Source organism: Alosa pseudoharengus, unplaced genomic scaffold (genome assembly GCF_046254945.1).
Source record: "Alosa pseudoharengus isolate Yale_2024_CS ecotype anadromous, Long Island Sound unplaced genomic scaffold, YU_APseudo_1.1 YU_APseudo_1.1_scf_20, whole genome shotgun sequence".
Taxonomy (NCBI): domain Eukaryota; kingdom Metazoa; phylum Chordata; class Actinopteri; order Clupeiformes; family Clupeidae; genus Alosa; species Alosa pseudoharengus.
Window position 1 is genome coordinate 23,953,360 of NW_027468664.1, and position 23,399 is coordinate 23,976,758.

The 23,399-nt window shown below is 42.2% G+C and overlaps 1 pseudogene; it reads right to left on the reverse strand.

The window, feature by feature from the left end:
* LOC143136475 (scavenger receptor cysteine-rich domain-containing protein DMBT1-like) overlaps positions 1 to 21,483 on the reverse strand; it is a 36,259-nt pseudogene extending 14,776 nt beyond the window's left edge.
* Positions 21,484 to 23,399: the final 1,916 nt, after the last annotated feature.

The following is a 23,399-nucleotide window of genomic DNA, read 5'->3' on the forward strand; positions in this document are numbered from 1 at the left end:
TTGTATTTTTGTAAGTTGTATTTTAGTATATTTTTATATATTGTATTAAGTGTTAGTATATTTGTATTTTAGTATATTTAGCATATTCTTATCTTCTACTGTCCTTACTGCTTAGTTGTGTTTTTATATTATATACTTTAATTACTCTTTCTGCTGTTAAAGAATGTGTTTGTGTTGTATGTATGCTGCTGAGACCTTGAATTTCCCCTGGGGATCAATAAAGTATCTATCTATCTATCTATCTATCTATCTATCTATTCATTTGAATGGGCCTTCCCAACGTTCAGTATGGTATGGCATGAGAACTGATAAAATGCTGATGACATACACTCACCCTTGGTCATTTTAGGGGCATTCTCATCAGTGGTGATCATCACAATCCTCCAGCACCTCCTCTCTCAAAGACTCTGTTGACAGAAATCCTCTCACTAAATCATCCAACTCCACCAGCCACTCTATATCATCTCTCATTTGAGCTGCATGTTATACATGGTATAATAGAATAACACTGCCAGCCCCACTGGTCCAGATAAATTGAACAGTCACCCATTAACTCCATTTTCTTACTCTATAACTGTCAAATGTGATGTTATGAAATCACTACTATCTCTTTTTCAACTAGATGTACTGCATAGCGGTACAAAATATTACCGCAGCTCAGTCTTGCACATTCTCTACACAAAAATAAATCATGTGGAAAATAACAGGAGGACCTCTCCTCGCAGGACCTCTCACCTCTGTGACGACCTCTGGAGGAGCCGGCTGTGGTCAGTCTGAGGTCCAGCTCCTCATCGACAGCCTCACTCAGTTCCACGTGTCTCCTTTTGTAGAGAGCTGCAGAACAGGAAGAGTAAAGTACCGACCCCCATGATAATATTTAATATATACAGTCATGAATTAAAGCATTGACTAAAATTAATGTTGTACATTTGATGGCAAATGTACATTTATTGTACATTTGATGGCTTAATTTACACATGTATAACAAATGCATGCATTATCAAACCGTATTGATGAAATAATGAAGAGGTTGCAGCACCTCTCATGAGTGTCCTGTTCTCCCCCACCAGCACCACCAGTGAGCCCAGCAGCAGCAGCAGGAGCACGAACCCCAGAGTGGCTGCAATGCAAAAATTGCAAAAAGTAATACTAACACAGATGCATGCACATTCTCACACACACCCACTCACTCACACATGCATGCAAGTACACTGACACACACACACATTTGTGCATGCACACATGAACACATTCAAACACACACAAACACATAGCATAGCAATAATAGTATGATTACAGCATAATTTTAGGCGGTACCAATATTGATATTTACACTCTAGATCAGCAACCCTCTTGCAGTCTGTTCTCCATTGAAAAGGTTGGCACTGCTCAAGGTGTGTATCGTGCTTCCTACACTGTGGAGGGATCAGTTGCTTGGTTGTAGTTGGCGTTGCATCAATGGTCATCGTTAGTCCTCCACAGCCTAACTGATGGCAAATCACAGAGCCTGTGTTTGTGTCCATGCCACTGAAACAGATGTTTCCCCAGGTGCCATTGTAATAGACATCTATTACACCTTTGCATGGCCCACGACTGTCTGTGGTTTGTTTCAGCTGAATGAACCCTGTGGACAATAGATATTTCACATGAAAGTAATTCTGTCTATGACAGTACCACAATTCACCACACAGAAAGAGTTACATGGGAAACCTGTCTCAAATTGTAACAGCTTTACCCATCTAAACTGAGACCATATTGGTCTTCAAGTACACACTGGTGAATAACTGGAGTGTCAAAGCACTGTCATACATATGAAGACAATGTGTATGTGACAGAGTGCGGTTGAGTATGCACTCTGACTGCCATTCCAATAAGCCTGGCTCTTAGGCGTTGTGGTCACCTGCAGGTTTAGTACCCCGGTGACCCAGTTTGGAGACCCGGTACAGGTCAGTGGGACGGCTTGCTGGGAGGCCATCAGAGGCCAAATGTGTGAGCTGTGAGAGGGATCCTAGAGAAGCACTAGTGTGTGGGGCATCCTGGGATGGGAGAAGTGCTAGTGCCTGAAGCGCATGAGCATGAAGGATAGTGTGCATTCTAAGTGTACATTTAAAGGCGAACTAAAGGTGATTCTAAGTGTCCATTTAAAGGCGAACATGTATAGCGCAGTGAGCAGCCGAATGATGTTTGTACCTGAGCACATGACCCGCACATCCTCTTTGTGTGAGCAGTCGTGCCGCCCCCACTCTGCTGGGGGACACTCCCACAGGCTCGTCTCGTCTCCTGTGCAGTTCACCTCGCTCAGCCAGATGGGCAGATCTCCTGGGGGAACGGATGCAGGGACCTCAGCACTGAGAGCTGTGCCACACTGCAGCTGTCTGCACACTACCTGGGCATCCTGCATGTCCCAGGAGTCGTCACACACAGTCCCCCACGAGCCGTTGTGGAGAACCTCCAGCCTGCCAGCACAGTCTCCTCCAGATCCTGTCAACCTGACTAGCTGATGCCCTGATATGGGGGAAAGAGATGCAACACACTAGAAAATACTTCTAATCTATAGTTGTCCTATCTGTGCTGTCACTGGTAGATTTTGCAGTGTACATACCTGAACAGACAATGGTCACCTGCTGGCTAGAAGTACAGTTCAGTATCTGTGGAGTGCTGCAGTTTCCCAGATGAGTCTCACGTCCAGAACAATGGATCCCCGAGACACACCCATCACCCTCTGTGTCAGTAGAACCAAAGAACCTAACAGCAGAACCGCAGGTCAGCTGTCTGCACACCACGGAGGCTACAGACCGACTCCAGGAGTCCAGCAGAACTCTCCTCCACCTCTGACTGACGTAAACCTCCACCGCTCCCTCACACTGCCTCTCTCCAGACAAGCGCACCGTCCCATTGTACTGGGAGAGGGAGGAACCTGCAAAACGTCTTCAGTTTAATAAACAGTTTATATGCTTATACAATTTTCATCCCCTATAAATGATCATAATACATGACATAATATATAAAAATAGAATATAAATAAAAGCAAAAATCAGTTTCCAAATGATGCATTTATGCTGAGCAACCTAAAATGTTTCTGTTCCTGATGTTTTCTCCTAGAGCTGGTCTTCATCATGTGCTCATCTGAGCAGATAACTTCAGCATTCTGTCTACAGTATGTGTGTCTAAACTTTTTTGTCAGCCAATAAACTATTAATCATACATGTGATATTAACTGAGTGCTTACCGGTACTCTGATGTAAAGCTAATATTATATTTCTAATTCACTCATAACTAAAACTACATCATACTGCCTTTCTGTCCTGAAGTTACATTTAGCTTGATACATTCATAAATTAACTACCATTTTCTCTCCAGAGATGTCTTGTCATGAGCTCACCTGAGCAGATCACTCCAGCATCCCGTCTATGGGAGCATGCAGCTCGACGCCATGAGGAGATTCCACATCTTGAGAGGCCAGTTTCATTCCCCTCACACACAAACACATCAGGCCAGATGCTTCCACTCCCCTCACCAAACCACTCTGCCCCTACAACAGCCACAGCACTCCCACACTTCAACTGGTGGCAGAGCACGCTGGAGGCCCTCATATCCCAGGATGCATCACACACTGTGCCCCACTCTCTGAGGTACTTGAGCTCCACTCGGCCTGAGCAGGAGTCACTGCCATTGGCCAGTCTGGCATCAGTGTATCCTGGAAAGGGCACAGTGACAAACCATTTCATTTCATTTTTGTGAACAGAAAAGTCTGTTGAACCAAAATGATGACACGCCATTGTTGTTCTCACACTTTGTACAACACTGTTGCAAGATTTAAAAGAATTGTAGGCAAATACATAATTCTAAAAACAGGAAATTAGAATTAAAATCCTTTCCAAGGACATGAGCTATTAACAGAACCCTGGTAAGAGCTCACCCTACATCCCTATCATGTGAGAAGATGTGGTTCATAGGAGATGTCAGGCAAAGCAGAGTGTCATTCCCTCCACACTGGATCTCCTCTGACCACACCTGGCCCTCTCCCTCTCCAAATGCAGCTGCTCCCAGCACCTCTACAGGAGCCCCACAGTCCAGTTCTCAACACACACAGTATTTATACTGCAGCCATGTGTTCTGCTTACCTGTACAGGTGACTCCAACATTGTCTTTAGGCTGGCATGTATGCTCTCCCAATCTCTTATGAGAACAGGACTTCAGTCTGGTCTCCCACCCCACACAGCCAACCTCAGCCATCAAGACTCTCCCTGCTCCCTCTCCAAAGTGGGCATCTGACAGGGAATCTACAGCATCACCACAGCCCAACTCTTTACACACAACTGCTGTATCAACTTGGTCCCAATAATCATCACACACTGTGCCCCACTCTCCCTCATGATAAACCTCCACTCTCCCAGAACAGCGACTGGGCCCATCCACCAACCTCACTGTATCTGTGGGTTTAAGAAAATAGAGATGCATCTCAACTCTTACATTAAAATAGTAGATGGAATATTGAACAATAATTGTTTATTTTGTTCTTTTAAATTCATTTTCATTTTCATCATTTTTAAGTTCATTACAAACTAATCCAACATCGTGCTTGTGAGAGCAGTTGTATGAGGGTGTAGGAGATGTTGGGCAGAGTTGAATCTGAGTCTCGTTGCCTCCACACTGGATCTCCTCTGACCACACCTGGCCCTCTCCCTCTCCAAATGCAGCTGCTCCCAGCACCTCTACAGGAGCCCCACAGTCCAGCTGTCGACACACAACCTCTGCATCCTGCTGGTCAAATGTGGTACTGCATACAGTGTGTCTGGTCTCCTTGTAAAGCAGCTCCACTCTCCCAGAGCAGTGAGAATGGCCCATCAGTTGGACTCCTGCAATTAGCCATTTGATATGAGTATATTTTTAATACTAATGTCTAGCTATAAAATGTGTATCTTAATTCCATCCCCTGTGTTTATTTAAATTAACATATCACTTCACACACTGGCATGTTTTAAAAAATGCATCGATAGTCATATTATGATAATGGACAGGTGTAATAAGACCTGTGATGAACTAAAATAGCGTTGTTTTCAGTTAGCCTACCTGAGCAGATGACTCCTGCATCCTGATGATGACCACAGTTTTCTGCACCCCATCTTTGTGACCTGCAGTCCTTCATTCTTGACTCAGACCCCACACACTCCACATCACTCATCCAAATTCCTCCTGAGCCTGGTCCAAACTGAGCACCTTTGAGAGCTTCTACAGCCTCTCCACAGTCCAGCTCTCTACACACCACTGCAGCATCATGCAGGTCCCATCTGTTATCACACACTGTCCCCCACTGTCCTCTGTGTAGAACTTCAACTCTTCCAGAACAGCGACTGCTGCCATTCACCAACCTCAGGGCATCTAAAGGGTGCATATATATGGCAGTCTGTCAGTTATCATGAATCCAACAATAATATATTTTATTTGTATGTCTGCAGATCAGTCCTATATCGTTCTCATGTGAGCAATTGTGGTCCATAGTGGATGTTGGGCAGAGGTGAATCTGAGTCTCGTTGCCTCCACACTTTCTTTCTTTCTTTTCTTTTTTTACAGAAAAGTCTGGGTTCAAATGAATTTTGATATGGCCCTGCCTGGTTCCTCCTCCTGTCTATATGTTGCTCCTGTATCCTACAGGTGAGCTGGGCACAAGTGTTCAGAGTTGCGCTTACTAATTCCTGGTTTGGACCTTTACAAAGTACTTCAGATGTGACCGACATGAAATGTGTTGTTCATAAGAGACATAACCCATATTTAAGGATGCTGTCCACCATTCAGTTTCAATTTTACAATAGGTTGTTGATATTTGTACTGAACAACCAATGAAATTGTGCCCCGCCCTTACATACACTTGTTCTATGCACCTCTGCTTGTTTGCCATTTACAGAGTAATGAAGACTGAGCTGAGCAGACAGTTGGATGACCATGAAGAGCATTTACCTGAAACTGACAAAATGTGTATGGGATTAAAATTGCATACTGTATTTTTATGTGGAGTTCCCAATAAAAATGTTTTAGTCTATTACTATTATTAGTATTTTTATGTAGGCTATACGACAACTTTCAACTGATTTTTGATGATAATATTTATTGTTATTCGCTTTTGACAAAAGTGTTTGTCAAGAACCATAAATGAACTTAAATGAAAAAGAGAATTAAATGAAAAAGAGGACTTCAGACAGACAGTCCCAGTGATAGAAATTATGATTTGCAATAGCTCAAAGACTAGAACTAAAAACTAAGGGTAACACTTTACTTGACAGTATCGACATAAGAGTGACATGACACTGTGATGACACATGAACCTAGCCTAGAAATCTAGACGCGCCCCTAGCGGCCAGGGCTAGTCTAGCAACTCTCCGTTGGCTTGTGAGCTCCAGAAATCGAAACTTAATCTGGCATTGAAATCGTGTATAGAGTCGTTTGGTGGGCTTAACATAATGATTGATGGCAGAGTTGCAACGGTTTGGCTTGAATTCCCTGCTACTTGAAAACAAATATCCCATTGCGTCCTATTGCGTGCAGAGGGAATTTGAAATACAACTGATTATCCCGCCCCTTGGACTGAGCACTGCGAACGGTGAGTGCCCAGACCCTACATTTTAATGTGGGTCTGGCTCGCCAGGCTAACATGAACCCTTACCCTAACCTTAACTCTAACCCTAACTCTAAAGCTAACCCTAAATCTACATGTAACCCTAACGTGTTATGACAAAAGACGAACATCACTTAATAACAAAAGCGTTATGATTTATGTATGTTACGTTTATGACTTGTTTATGACAGTGTCATTTCACTCTTATGTCGATACTGTCAAGTAAAGTTTAACCAAACTAAGTGTAAATACTGAAATGCTTGCCAACTTGATTTGAAAAGTAGGCAACAATGGCCAAACCTACACAGATTAAAAGGCTCCAAGAATCAGGGCTCCGAACCGGTACAAGGAACGAAAACCGAAAATGAACGGAATTTTACGAGGAGCGGAAACGGAAACGAAAACAAAATGGTCTTCAACTGTTCCGGAACAGAAACGTTATTCTGAAATCCACAAAACCGGTTAATAACGTTTTTTTTTTTCGTTCTCTATATATTTTATACAATTTCACAAAAGCATATCCTAAGTGTTCCAATCGTTTGATTGTAGGCGAACAGCCTAATAATTTGATTTCTGCAGTTTGAAAAAAAAAAAACGAATAAATGGACCTTTGGTCCAAATGTGTATATTCATGCCCTGACAAGAATAAACACTAGCCATCACAGGCTGTGCAACCAGCTGACTAGTGCTTACTATTGCCTAGTTATTTTCACCAAAACACTAGAATCTCATGCATTTACTCCTGTGGACTACTTCAGACAAATAACTGCACCTGGAACAATCTTCGCCTCATTTACATTCTCAAGGGATCAAATTAGATCAGTTCCAGAGTGCCAATGGGGCAGGAAAGGGTAAATGTCTCTAATTCTCCTTTAGAGAACTGATGTGATGTCCATAAGCGCCTCATTGGTGACGATGGACAACACGTCCAGCATAAGACTCACCACCAGGGGGCATCACACACACATGGTTGGCGGTCATGAACAAAGGCCAACAACACAAGTTGGATACTGACGTGTCCCTAGTGTCTGGCTGTGGCGGGCGTGCTCATCTAGCTGATGCTATTCACCTTATTCAGCCCCGCCCATTTTTTTAAATTCCACATTGTCTTTAAACTTCCGGTCGGCTAGCTACGGCTAGCGCCTAGTTAGCTTCATTGGGATAACACATGGGATAACACAGCAGAAGAGGATAGAGAGGCTAACTTGGGAGGAAAACGACAAATGCCATCAGGAGGTCAGATTGTAATATTGTACTTCGCTACCCAAGGCTATTTACCCCTACGGAGTGGGTAGACGATATGCGGCAGTGGCCGCTGTATCGTATGGAGAAACTCGCAAATCCTTATCTGTTTGGTAACTATGGTAACTAGTTTAGAAAGTCATTACAGAACAGCCGCTCCAAAGTCAGTGTTTTCCTAACTTCAGATAGGAAAGGTGTATAACAGAAATGTCTTAAGTCACCAAAATCCTAAATAAACGTTCCTAACTTATGGATGACCCATAACATATGATGCCAGTCATCTCGATAGAGCTCTGCTATCTCAATGTATCGCAATGGATGCTACTGCTCAAACGGAAGTTCGGAGACAATGTGGGCAAAGCTAGCGCCCTCCATGTATGCGCGCGGAATAAGGTGAATACAATAGAGCCATGATAATATGATGTACTAACTACTACCAGGGTGCCCCACGCATGGTTAGCAGTCATGAACACAAGCTGGCAGTCTAGCTTAAGCAGCATGCTGACGTGTGTCTAGAGCCCAGCTGTGGATGGCTTTTTTGGTGGGAGCAGACGACAGGCTAGTAGCGTCCAGGCTACTCTTGGGCGAATTTTAGTTGAGCAGTGGTAACCCGCTAGGCAGGTGGTGCTGACGACTCGGAGTGGTCAGCGTAGCAAGTCGTTGCCATTGCTGACAGACTCCATAGTCAGTTGAAGCTCTTGTGACACCGGTGAATCAATCAGCAAACACCAGCCACTTCAAAGAGCAGGGAGACTGTGTAGAAGGCATAGAGGAGCGTTTGCGGTCAGGCGTGTGCTAACGTATCCAGGCCCAGCGATGGGTTGTCATCAAGGATCGGTGACCACACCTATTATCAGACAGTCTCTCTCTATGTAAACAGGTTGAATTGTCCAGCATCAAAGCGTGTTCAATGTTCAGGCGCCACTCTGATGGTTGCGGGCAGCTTCTGGGCCGCAAGACCACGCCAACGCTCTGTGCACCAGATGAATGAATTGCAGATAGTGACCACAGATGTGTGCGTGCCCACAACAACAGTCTCCTTACCAGGTGGCAGAGCTGAGGTGAGCGTAAGACACCCTGGTGGTTGATGAACGCCAACGTTGCTGTGTTGTCTGCTGTGATTCAGACATGACAACCCAACAGCCGGGGGGACGACGTGTTTCAGAGCAACACTACGTATAGCTCTAGTGTGTTGATGTGGAGGCATCTCTGGGCACTCATCCACACACCACTGGCAGTCCTGCCCTCGTACATGGCCCTACAGCCATGGAGGGAGCTGTCTGGGGTCGCCAACATCCAGCAGTTCACCTGGCTCAGGTTCACACCAGTGCTAACTGTCTCTGAGGAACACCAGTGGGACAATGCGATCCAACGCTGTCTCTTCAATCTGAGCAGCTTGTGATGGCCAGTTAGCTTAGCAGTCTCTAGCACGAGCGTACTCTGACGATCTCTCCCAGGCTATGCAAGCATGAATATCTGCCTGTTACTTGCATGTCTGTTAGTAAGTCAAGGCCCAAACACAAAGTAAATCCAAAACAGGGAGAGGTCAAATCCAACAAAGGGTCAACAGCTGAAACAAAGAGGCACTGGTAGACCCACCAGCAGATGATTATGCCATTTACAAAAAGGGTCTGCAGCGACTATACTTTAATTTACTATCTACAGTTTAGAGTAGATAGTGATATGATGGTTCTTTTCTATTGCTCTTTTGTTGAGAGTATTTTACATTTTTGCTCCATTGCCTATTTTTTTCACTGTTAGTGATTAGGAATTACATGACCATGATCTTTGAATGCAGAGTGGTGAGGAAAGGACAAGCAATTAGTGGTGATGCGCTACATCCCCTATTGCAGCTGTACGAGCTGCTGCCATCAGGCAAAGTCCTTTTAGACAAGTCCCTCCACTCGGCGGCCATATTGCAACGCTTTTTGGGCACTTATCAGGCATCTATTTCGGCAGAAATGCGCGTGCGCAAGGCTTCACGACAACAATCTTGCTCCAGCAGTGAGATTACAACACATGATTGGCACGTGATTGGCACATGTCGACGTTTTGCCGCGGAAGGGGTGTGATATGTGTAGCAAGTGCCATATTGGCATTACAAACTACCCAATGCATTTCTATGGAGGATTTTTTGAGTGCTGTGTCTCCTCATTAGAAAGTCTCTGGTATAGGGTGCTGTGCCTCCAAACCAACCGAGCTCACAGATCATTCATCCCTACCAGCATTACACTGCTGAATAAGCTAGAAAGAAAATAATGCACTTTAGTACTCAGACATGGGGGACTCGAGTCACATGACTTGACTCGAGTCACATTTTTTAAGACTTGAGACTTGCTTGATCAATATGTATAAAAGACTCGACTTGACTTTGACTTGCTATTCATGACTTAAGACTTGACTTAGACTTGAGACAAATGACTTGAAATGACTTGACTTTTAATTTTTTTCATAGATATTAAGGAGTTAACTTTACGATTTTAGAAAATCTGCTTAGGTGCTGTTGCATGCGTCACGCGAGCGAACCTGTCATTGTACCAAGTGACGCAACGCGACAGACCAACATCAAGTGCCAGATCAAATGAGACAGACTGAGGTAGGCTAACTGGAAGGCTCTACGTTTATACCAAAACATAATAATGTTTGGCTTCACAGATGATGTATCTGACAAGTCAAAAGAGAAATGAACAGCAGTCTGCAAGTGTGCAAAATAGCGACATACTGTAACCACCACCACGTTGATTTTCATCCGAAGTTAGTCATGTTAGAAACCGTCAAATTTGAGGCATGTTAAGAGTTGGCATTGAATCTATTATGATTTTTAGTTAACGCCATATTAGGTTAAAATGTGTGAAATGGCAAAGTGAAACATTTTCTTGTCTAAGTTTAATATAGCGAAAATGTTGCCAATGTAACCTAAAGTAAGCGCCTCTCTTTCTCCCTCCCTCTTAAACACGTCCCTGTTCCATACGTTGCAGCCTAGTAGTAGGCTAACAACAGTAAGTAGGCCTAGCTAACTGCCAGCAATCAGCATAGAAAAGTAGCTTATTTCACATGTTAGGCTTATGTATAATATGATATAGCATTGACGGTCCTAAACCCTCCTAAAACCCATTGCGCTGTCGCGCTTGTCAAAGTTTAGCAGTGACGTCGGCGGCAGCGTTTGATTGATTGATTAGTTCACTTTTTCAACATTATTGGTTCCCTGGAGATGTGACAGGTCAGGACAGGTGTAACTTAAACTGTTTGAATATATTTTCATGATTTGATGTAGCTAGGCTACCTAATATTTGAGGCATATTGAAACAATAATAGGCTATTTTGTAATAGGTCTACATTTCATCTTATTCTATAAACCGTTCAGATGTAGGCTATGTGGCTTGAATGAATGCAATGTCTATTTGTTTGTTACAAATAAAACTCCAGCAGTTCATAACTAGCCTATTGTAGCTTATTTTAAAATGAAAACATGGGTAAATCATCATGAATTTCAATGATTTGGCTATGACTTGACTTGACTCAAGCTATGACTTGACTTGACTTGCTTGACTGTCACAAAAAATGACTTGGACTTGCTTGAGACTTGAAGGTTAAGACTTGAGACTTGCTTGTGACTTGCACATGTGTGATTTACTCCCACCTCTGTTAGTACTAAATGTCACTGACAATCCTGTACTTTACTATTGCATAATTGCTTAGTGATTTTGTGTGGGTGTTATGTGATTGGGTGGTTGTCCTGTTGTCTGTTTATCTGACAAGCTGTATGGTGCAAGATTAATTTCTGACAGGACCAATAAACATCCATCTATCTATCACAAACCTAGGGGCACAACAAACTGATATCATGAACTGCGTATGTACATGTATGACACGCCAATGGCCACTAGCATGTTATCTAATGCAAAATAGCATTTTGCCGTGTTTATCAACGCCATAACCTAACCCTAGAGGGCGCCATATACTTGGTGTTGACATACACGCGGAAGTGAGACGATAAGTGGCGTGTATGTTCACTTGCATTGTGTGACAGAATCACGTTTCTGTCATGTTTACATAAAATATTTAATCTACTCAAATATATTTATTTACTTATTTTCACTACATCACACTTTTATAATCTATTATTTCCTCACTATTGTCACTTGAAGTAGTTTGCTGGCTTAGTGACCTTCTAATTGACTAGCCAATCAGGTGTGGTGGAGGTCATGAGCTGGAGTCTCGATTTAAACAAAATAGGAAGTGAGCTGTCAAACCGGCGGGGAGTTGAATGTTCAGTCAATGCGTTGTGTCGGAGGTTGCGGTAGCTCGGTGGAAGTTCGGAAGCGCTTTGATGGAAATAAACTAAAACCTATGGACCTATTGGACTACTGGAAGTAAACTAAAATCTATGGACCTATTGGACTACTGGAAGTGAACGTGGATTTTTGTAATGGACGTGTGGATTATAAAGGTACTGTGCTATTGCATTAGTGCGAAGTGTTAGGCTACACTTTTTGCCTGGCTAATCGAGCATAGGCCTATACCAAACCTCCAAAAACTTCGGTTTCAACTAGGCCTACGTCGTTTTCATCTCTTCCTTGCTGCTCTCCTCCCGGGACACACACGCTCATATAGGCTACACACACACACAGAAACACTTGCTGCCAGCCTCTCCTAGGCCGCTCGTTTTCATTTGGTTGTTTTTTGGTTTTTTGTGTGCGTCGCCATAGACGTATAGCGTTTTGTTGATCTAATGAACTGTTGTCGACGTCGCCGACGTCCTGAACTGAATGACATTTTATTTAATACACTGCATCACCTGCTTGAAAACCATATGCTGTGTTGTTTCTTTTCTTGTCAACTTCAAAACGGGAAGGGTGACGGGGTCTTAATCAGGGGCGATTCTAGACCTAGAGCTTTGCTGGGGCACAGGCCCCCAACTCCCAATACATAAAAAAAAAAATGTGCGCGCAATATGAATTAAATGGCTAGCCTATGGGTACAAGCTTCATTATTGTCACTGTCATACTGTAGGCTATATTAAACCACTGGTAAAGATACATGGATAGATTCATGAGTACAATATAATGATATTTATTTGCACATGCACACCTCAAAGATTTACAAACAACATGGTCTTACTGCAACCATTTAAGATTAGAAAGAGTCAGATTATTTACTACCTAAACCTCAATCCATGCTTAAGCAAGTAGTTCAGGAAAGCAAAGTAACTAACAAACAAAAACAAAAAGTATCTTTCTTTTATATTATGCAGGATGCTCCCTTCTCAGAAGAAGCTGTTGTGCATTATTAAGCTAACAAACTCTAACAAGATGGTAACATCCAACATGCACATAGCCTATTCATTTACAAGCTGTGTGGAGCACAGTATAACAGAATGGTAGAACAACATGGACTAAAAAGGCGTTAAACAAGGTTTAACCTGGAAAATGTTATAAAACAAGTCCAACTAAGTAATGCCATACACTAATGCATTTTTTAATCATTTTTTTACAATTAAACTGTATCGCCTTGTCTTCATGGAGGCAAAGCGGTCGATGACATTGCCTTGACTGACTCTGCAAAAGTGGTCCCTTTCAATAGACAATAGAGCCAGATGATGGAGCCTGTCTTGCCCCATTGTTGACCTTAGCCAAGTGGACAGCCTTCTCAACACACTAAATGATCTTTCACAGCTGCAACTATTTACAGGGATTGTGAGTGCAATCTGGATTATTTGAGTTAGTGTTGGGAACATTTCTGTATCTAGAATGTTGAGAACACCCTGCATATCCACAATTTCTGTTTTGGTTTTGAGGAAGTTTTTAGCCACCAAAACTTCCTCATGTTTCAATTCAACATTGTAGTGATCAGCTAGACCACGAAGGTGCTCTTCAGAGAAAAAATTATCTCCCTTGGGATTGCATGCCTGAACACCTCTAAGTATTTGGCTGTTCACTGAGGAAAATCGCTGCTCGATTTCACTTACCATCCTGTCCAGGCATGGTAAGTACAATTTCCTTTTGAGGCACTCTGAATTGCTCAGGTCACTCACTGCACCACAACTAGATTCTACTACATAGTCATCTAAGCGCTTCTGCTTTTGCCTTTGTCTGCTGGTACATGGTTCTGGAATCTCATTTGCTGCACAGAAGGTCTTGACTGTATCATACAGTTTAGCAGCATCCTCATCTGTGCGCATTTGTTTAAGTGTTTCACACACAGCTCCATTGTACTCCACAGCCTTGGCCAGGTCCACTTTCTCACTCTGGAGGTACTTGTGTAGATGCTCTGTCACAGACAGTAAGGTCTTAAACACCATGAGCTTATACACAGTGGAGAATGTGCGGAGTTTAACACATAGTCCCACAGCATTGGCAGTCTTTATGCCAGAGAGACACTCTAATAGAGCAGGGTAGTTCTCCAGAACTGCATTTACAGAACGCAACTGGCATGACCAGCGTGTCTTTGACAGCTCCACAAGTTCAGATGGTTGCAATCCCAACCTATTTTGAACATCTTTGAATGTGTGATGGTGTACCAGTGAAGTGCTGAAAAATGAGTATAGACTCTGCAATGTGTCAAATAAATCACTGGCTTCTGGTACTGCATGACAGGTGTAGCAGAGCACCAAGTTTAATTGATGCGCATAACAATGAACATAAATGGCCTCTGGGTGCTTGTCCCTGAATTTTGCTTGAACACCTCTAATAGCACCACTCATGACTGATGCTCTGTCGTAGGCCTGAGCAACACACTTCACATCTGAAATGCCGGCATGAACTAGCTGTTCTTCAAGGGCTGCAGTTATGCTCTCTGCATCAAATGCTCTCAGTTCCCTCATGGCCAGCAAACACTCATTAACTCTACCCTCAGTTACATAGCGGACACATATAGCCAACTGCTCCGTGTGACCATCTCTGGCTTCGTCTGCCATAATGGAAAACATTCCAGCATGTCTCAATTCCTTGACAATACTTGCTGTTACCTCCTTCGCACAGCACTCCATCATTTCATTTTGCGATGAAGATGATAAATAGGTGCTGTGGGATGGGACTGAATAGGATTGCAAGAAAGGATCAAACTCCTTTAAATAATCAATGCACTCCAAGAAATTTCCCTTATTGCTACTAGATATCCCCTCATCATGGCCCCGGAATGGAATGTTTTGCTTTGCTAGCAATCGTGTGGTGGCTACAATGCGCCGCAAGTATTCTCGCCTATTTCTGATTTCAGCCTCATTTGCTGAATGTAACTGGTCAACCACACTCCCATGTGAGACAGTTGATTTCAAACTGTGCCATGACACCATGCTTGCTTTATGGGCAGGTGTTTTCTCATGCTCTCTGAAGAGATCAAGGGCTTTTTTCCAATTAGTCAATCCAGTGGTAACAAACGTGTCATGTTTCACATTTTTTCCAAACATTCTGCATGAAAAACAGAAAGCTGCATCTTTTGCCACAGAGTATTCCAACCAAGAAAAATTTACAAACCAGCTGGAATTGAACGATCGTTTTTTCAACCCAAACCAGTTTTGTGGGTATTGGGCTAATTTGACCTGATTTGGACCATCACATATCTCCCCTAGGTCACAGACATCCTCCTCCATACTCTGAATAGTTTTACGTCTAGCCCCCTGGACTGGACTGTCCTTATCCATTTCTTGCCTGTGTCTCTCCTCCTCCTGCCTGGTACTGGACTGCCCAGCCTGTGCTCTTTCTCCTCTCTCTTCTCCTTCTCTTTGACCTTTTTCTTTTTCTCCTTCTCCTCCTCCTTCTCCTCCAGCACTCTCTCCCTCAATTGTTGTAGCAGCCACTATCCAGCAACATCCAAACACATAGGCATAAGTAGGCCTATATTCACTGCATACATTTAATAGGCTTTCCTAACACAAGGGAAACTTATTTTTAGTCAAAATTGAGATATACTTCCCTCCCAGGCAAGGGTCCTATAGTTCTTTGTAGCTTAAATAGCCTACTAAAGCCTTCATACTGACTTTGTGATAATTTGCAAATGTAGCCTATAATAATCTACACAGAATCTGATTCTGTGTAGATTATTATAGGCAGATTATTATAGGCTACTCTGATTCTGTGTAGATTATTATAGGCTACATTTGCAAATGCAGAAAACTTATTAAAGTTTGCCATTAAACCATTGATCAAATCACAGCACTGGCTATTACCAGCATAAATGTTAATGTTACCATTAATGTGGGCATTTATCATACCTCCCTCGTCCTCCTCATCTCTCCTCACTGTTCCTCTCCCTCTGCCTCTGTTGAAGAATTTTCTGATGTCCATCTCTGAATAGTCTCTGAAATGTGTGCATGCAGCCAAGGCATGGTGTGAGTGTGTGTGTGAGGGAGAGAGCACAAGCTGGTAAACCGTTGCTAAATTTAGGCTACAATGAGGCTAAGCATTGAAAAACAGATGCTAATTATGTGGGCAACATTCTCTAACAGCGATCAACTTGTCATTTTTTCTGTCAAACAATTTGTGAATTTGTTGTAACATTAAAACAGGGGACGACTTACTCTGTGCTCAAAGCGATGTGACGAGCGGTTTCCACTGTATATATGTGTGTGTACGAAACAAACGAAACTTAACACTCGGAAGAATCATGTGAACGATTTTCATTGGTTGTTGCGTTCAATCTTACCCAGCTACAGAGGTGCTATTTCCTGATTGGCTATTATGGCCCCTTCTTTTTTTCCTTGTTTTTTTTTTTATTGGCTGGTAAGTGACAGGCTCGAGTCATGACTAAAGCAGGCACGGAGATGCGCTCATGAATGCCATTTCCAGCGAGAGCAGCGCTAGAATTTTACTGGGGCACTGGAGACTTTTACTAAGGCACGTGCCCCAGTGAATAAGGTCTAGTGACGCCCCTGGTCTTAATACTGACACGGCAGTTTTAATGCTGTCTGGCGCCCAACATAATCATTTCCTTTCGTTGTGTCAGAGGCCGCCGTTACAATTGACATACACGAAAAGGCACTAGTAGACCCACAAACTGGTAGGCCTGCCCCACCATGCCAAACTGCATCCCCCATTTAAGCTACTTCTTTGCAGTAAAAAACCTGGTAGCTATTTACTGTAAAGCTAATGCTAATGTAAATGGCTACCAGCTGAAATAAGCAAAATGGTGCCCCCTTGTGGATGAGGTGTGCTTGTGACAGTGTACTGTCTAACTAAGTGCAAGTCACAGGCAGCTAGGGGTGTAACGGTACACAGAAGTCATGGTTCGGTTCATACCTCGGTTCGGACATCACGGTTCGGTACGAGTTCGGTACAATGGAGGGAAAAGCAAAACAAAAATGCAGAAAGCACTTTTTTTTGTACATGTCTCAGGCTGTACCACCTAGTGTCATACAGTCTCTTCCCTGAGCTATCTGCAACAGCCTGAAGTGTGTAAGATGTAAGCTAAACAGTACAATAAGTACCCAGACTCCATCTGTAAATTGTAAACAAAATAAGACAATCAGCTCTAAAACTGAAAATAGGCCTACAGCATCTCTTATTTCTGAAAGTGCAAATTACATAGAAAAATTATTTTTAAAAATCCACTTAAGCAAGACCTTCAACATCTGTGTTTAGTTGTATATGGAAGGGTCTACAATTTGCCTCAATATTTTTTTTATTGTGTGTAAAGTAATAATCTAGCCTACTAACTGTTAAAATATCACACTATTTTGCCTTTTTTTTAAAAACGAAATTGCTCCTTTCATTTCATAAACAGACTACAACTAGAAGTCACGTGACTTTGCCCTTTGACGTTAACTCACCGTAGCATGGTTTGTTTATTAGCCTGGTTAGCGTTGTCACTTTATTTTACTGTCTATGCACTTAACACTACCAGAACCTCATGTGAGAAGTTACAAGTTACCCCAACATAAAGGTAATTACCACGTGATTTACATAGCTTTCTGTCATTACGAAATCATTTAATTTAAGCCATAGGTTTTGGCCCTATTTGTATGTGTATCCAAAGGCTGCTGAAGCGCAGGGGAAGTTTTTTCCCCTCGTTTCAGTGATTGGTAGCCTACATCATCTGGGTGATGGCTTCGAATATGTGTAGCATTTTTTCCACTCACATACCCAACAACTGCTGAACAACGCCGACACACAGTTTCATCTTATCCACCACTCTTTCGCCTGTACTAACGTTACTGTAACTGAAGTTCTCAAACTTCCGATCTTAAAGAGACCAGCGGATCCTCTTGTGGGTCTAACCTTAGTGCTGCTAATGACTGACGGAATCGACCGACGACCTGACAAAAAAAACATAGGCGCCAATCAGAGCTTCAGAGCTAAGGCGAGGCTACAGATTAGCGTTAGGTGTCGCTAAAGAACCCCCGTAACTCTCGCTACTTAACAGTAATTGCGCATGACATTAATTAATCCGCACACGAGTTTTATGTATTTTTATACCGTGTATTCTCCGTGTAAATTCATGCACCGAACCGTGACGCCCGTACCGTTTCGGTTCAATACGAATACATGAACCGTTACACCCCTACAGGCAGCACATCATAACAATGTCAGATTGGCTATCACATGCTTGGGGTCGAGGTTGAGTTCCAGCACCTCTACAGGAGCCCCACAGCCCAGCTGTCGACACACAACCTCTGCATCCTGTCAAAGGGAGCATCATTACACACATGGCCCAGGCCATATTGTGAAGCAGCTCTACTCTCCCAGAGCAGGAATAGGATCTATTAAAAAGCTTGGGTACTCATGCTGAATTTTGGAGCAACCTAACGTCCTGAGCAGTAAGTGATACCATTTGTTAATCTAGGGGAAAATGTGGGTTGATTTTAAAAGAAAAAACTATACTGATTTAAAGGAATTATCCAGAGTAAAATGCACTTTAGATCAATTTACGGATGATTGGGAGTACATACGTTGAGTTGACATCCAAATCATGTAATTCGGATGTGTTTTGAGAAAGTTCGATGTTACCGTTTTTAGTCAAAACTCGTTAGCGTGGAAGTGAGAAGGGCATATTATTTCGCCGCTACAAAACGCTATTTTTATACCTCTTCTACAGTTCCAAACAACATTACACTTACGTGGTAGTGAGTAGAGGGTCCCTAAAGCCAAACCGAAGTATAGAGAGAGAGAGTATAGAGAGTAGAGTCCAGAATGAATTTCATCAAGCCAGTACCTTTCCGGAAATGTTGCCATCTTTGCTGCCATCTTTGCTGCCATCTTTAGGGGAAAGTCCGTAGGAGTCGATTGCCAAGTGTGCTCTGGAAATTCACAATTTCGTCGCCGTTTAAAAAAAAAAAAAAAAAACATAGTCCAGTCCATACAACTTCATTTCAATTTCAAAAGAAATACTGGACTATGTTTTTTTTTTTTTTTAAACGGCGACGAAATTGTGAATTTCCAGAGCACACTTGGCAATCTGGAACTGTATAAAAATAGTGTTTTGTAGCGGCAAAATAATATGCCCTTCTCACTTCCACGCTAACGAGCTTTGACTAAAAACGGTAACATCGAACTTTCTCAAAACACATCCGAATGACATGATTTGGATGTCAACTCAACGTATGTACTCCCAATCATCCGTAAATCGATCTAAAGTGCATTTTACTCCGGATAATTAGGTTTCATGTCATTTTTATCATTACTAAATATGACAAATCACCTCTTACTCTTATCTCACACAGTGCCATATACAATATAGTTACTTAGACTACTAATAGCAACAATTTATTACACTTTTCATTACATTTTGCTTGCACATTTTATCACGGTAGTTAAAATGTGTCAATATAATTGTACTGTAATATGGATTTCTTGTTAATGTGATATTATTTAATTAGAGAACAAATTAAATATCAAAACATAGTTATCCTGCTTACCTGAACAAACGACTCCAGCATATATGTTATAAGGACACATGTTTCCCCATCCCCAGTGTTCACAGTTCTTCAGTGTGGACTCTGATCCCTCACACTCCACACCATTCATCCATTTTGGCTCTGATCCCCGTCCAAAGTGACCCAGAGCCTTTACAGCATCACCACAGTCCAGCTCTCTACACACCACTGCAGCATCACGCATATCCCACACAGGATCACACACGGTGCCCCACTGTCCTGCATGATAAACCTCCACTCTCCCAGAGCATCGACTGACACCATTCACCAACCTCACAGTATCTACAACTGAGACAAGGAGATAAATATGATAAATCACCTCTTACTCTTATCTCACACAATGTCATATACAATATACTTACTTAGACTACTAATAGCAACAATCTATTACACTTTTCATTACATTTTGCATGCACTTTTTTTCACATAGTTAAAATGTGTCAATAGAATTGTACTGTAATATGGATTTCTTGTTAATTTGACATTATTTAATGAATGAGGAAATTAAATGTCAAAACAAAGTGATCCTGCTTACCTGAACAAATAACTCCAGCATCTTTGGAATGAGGACACTCATTTTTACTCCGGTCTCTCCAGCCGTCGTGTTCACAGTTCTTCAGTCTGGACTCTGATCCCTCACACTCCACACAATACATCCAGCTTGGCCCTGATCCCTGTCCAAAGTGAACTCTACCCAGAGCCTCTACAGCATCACCACAGCCCAGCTCTCTACACACCACTGCAGCATCAGTCATATCCCACCCATCACTACACACGGTGCCCCACTGTCCTGCATGATAAACCTCCACTCTCCCAGAGCATCGACTGACACCATCCACCAACCTCACAGTATCTACAACAGAGACAAGGAGATAAATATGATAAATCACCTCTTACTCTTATCTCACACAATGTCATATGCAATAGTTATTTAAACTACTAATAGCAACAATTAATACACTTTTCATTAAATTTTGCTTGCACATTTTATCACAGTAGTTAAAATGTGTCAATAGAATTGTACTGTAATATGGATTTCTTGTTAATTTGATATTATTTAATGAAAGAAAACGAATTAAATATTAAAAAAAAGTTATCCTGCTTACCTGAACAAATGACTCCAGCATCTCTGGAATGAGGACACTCATTTGTACTCCGTTCACTCCATCCCCTGTGTTTACAGTTCTTCAGTCTGGACTCTGATCCCTCACACTCCACACCATCCATCCATCTTGGCCCTGATCCCTGTCCAAAGTGAGCTCCACCCAGAGTCTTTACAGCATCACCACAGTCCAGCTCTCTACACACCACTGCAGCATCAGGCATGTCCCACTTATACTTACACACAATGCCCCACTCTCCTGCATGATAAACCTCCACTCTCCCAGAGCATCGACTGCCTCCATCCACCAATCTCACAGTATCTACAACTGAGACAGAGACAAGGAGATAAATCACCTCTTACTGTTATCTTACACAATGTATGTAATGTAATGTATCTTATACAATATATACATGTAGTTACTTAGACTACTAATTGCAACAATTTAAGTGACCTGCACTCACTGTTTCATTACACTTTCTTAAGTAAAAACTGTAAACCTCTCTGCACATATCAGAGACTAATACTACCTTCATAAATTAAAGGAATTTGACATTTTTTAAAATAAGATTGTAAAACTTGAAATCATATCCTACTTTGCTGGTTGGTCAGGGCCACAGAGGCCAGGATAATGACCCCTAGGCAGCCCTCCATCTTCATCTCCCCCAGCAGAAGCTCTGAGTTTGGTGCTCAGCAGACAGCACAACCCTCACCTCTGCTCCCCCAGACGACTCACTGACACAACTGTGCCCTCCTCTCCCCACCTAGACCCTATGCGTATGTCTGAGCCGCCAATCACACTTGATGTGACCATATTAGCAGAGTGATAGGAAGTCATTAAAACACTTCAGTAGCAAATCAGAAGGCGCTGTTTAGACTGCTCTCCATATATGTGAAACTGGTAGAGAGCAGAGAGAGAGGAGAGAGAGCAGAGAGAGAAAGAGAGAGAGAGAGAGAGAGAGAGAGTCTCTACAGTCAGCCCACCCCCTGTGCACCCTCACCAATGATGTCACACAGACGCATCCTTGTGGTCAGGAAGTCACTGCACCTACTGGAGATTTGTGCTTGCCAAAGCAAAACAGTCTCAGTCAGCAACCACAAACATGATCAACACAAACTTGCGGAAGGATGTAAAAAAATGTGTGAATCCTTACTAACACTAATCTTCTTTCCGAGGTATATATGATGATAATGATAACACTAATAAACCCTTTATAAGACTCATCTCATGTCTTTAGTGGCTACTCAGGAGAGGTCACATGTTCATATTTTTCCCTGCAAGTGGAATCTGAAAGCCAAAACCAAAAGCTTAATGCTCTGTGGAGTCTTGTGTTGCGTAATTTTATATGAATTAGTGAAGAATGTCTTTTTACATTCTTTGTACAAAAATGTATTTTTATGTTTTACAAATTATTTACATTCGATGTCTCAGTATGTGTGGACTTCTACACATTATGCAATGTTGAAAGAGGAACAGAGGCCTGATATTTTCCTTGCAATGTCATTTATCATCCACTGAGGGGTGCAAATGAATCTAAAATAGTATAGGGATACCATGTATGTATAGAGCATTACCAGCTAGATGAAAATATATACATAGAAATTATTCCATAAGCATACATAGATGTGATTTTATCATATATTTTATATTAAATTAATACTGTAATACTGATGACCTTTATAGAACTCACACTTATTATTATTAGCAGTGATGATGTGCAGCTCTTCAGCAGCATTTCCACATCATTTGTATACAGTACATTCCTCAGACCTACACTCTCCAAACTATATCTGTATAGTGAAATAAATAGCTAATTTACTTGTAGAAATTCCACTTGGGATAAATTACTATCTGTTTGCTATTTTCATAAGTACTGCAGTTTGAGACTGAGCTACAGCTGAGTTTACTCAGACACAAGAACCCTGAACAAACTGATCAACATCTTGGACAATGAGTGTCACCCACTCCACAGCACTATTGTTAAGCAGAAGAGCCTGATCAGCTGGAGACTTCGCTCACTGCCTTGCACAACTGACAGACTGAGAAAGTCATTTGTCCCCAGGGCCATTGAACTGTTCAATGCCTCACTTAAGGGAAGAGGAGAGATAGTCTGTCTGCCTCTTCATCCCCTCCATGTTTGGTACTGTCTGCCCACTAGCCACTTGTACCACTGTCTTTATGCCTCACTATTTGCGTGCTATATTAGCACATTAGCACATAACCCCCCCTCCATGCCACAGCCGAACTGTGGCCACACTTATACATTTTCTTAAATAGTTAAATATATAGATATATAGACTTTACTTTACTTTATTTCTGCATTGTTGCACTGTTGGACTTATCACACTATCACCATAACCACTATCACCATTGCACTACCACCATGACACTCATTCACACAGAGCACCTTAGAGCACCTTACCATACCTTACTATGCACAGAGAATCACAGGCTCAGTCCCTGCCTCAGTCATTGCAAGCGCCTCTGATTGATTAATCACCACTATGTGGATACTGTTTTTAGAATTGATTTAGATTAAGTGTTAGTATAATTTGTATTTTTGTAATTTGTATTT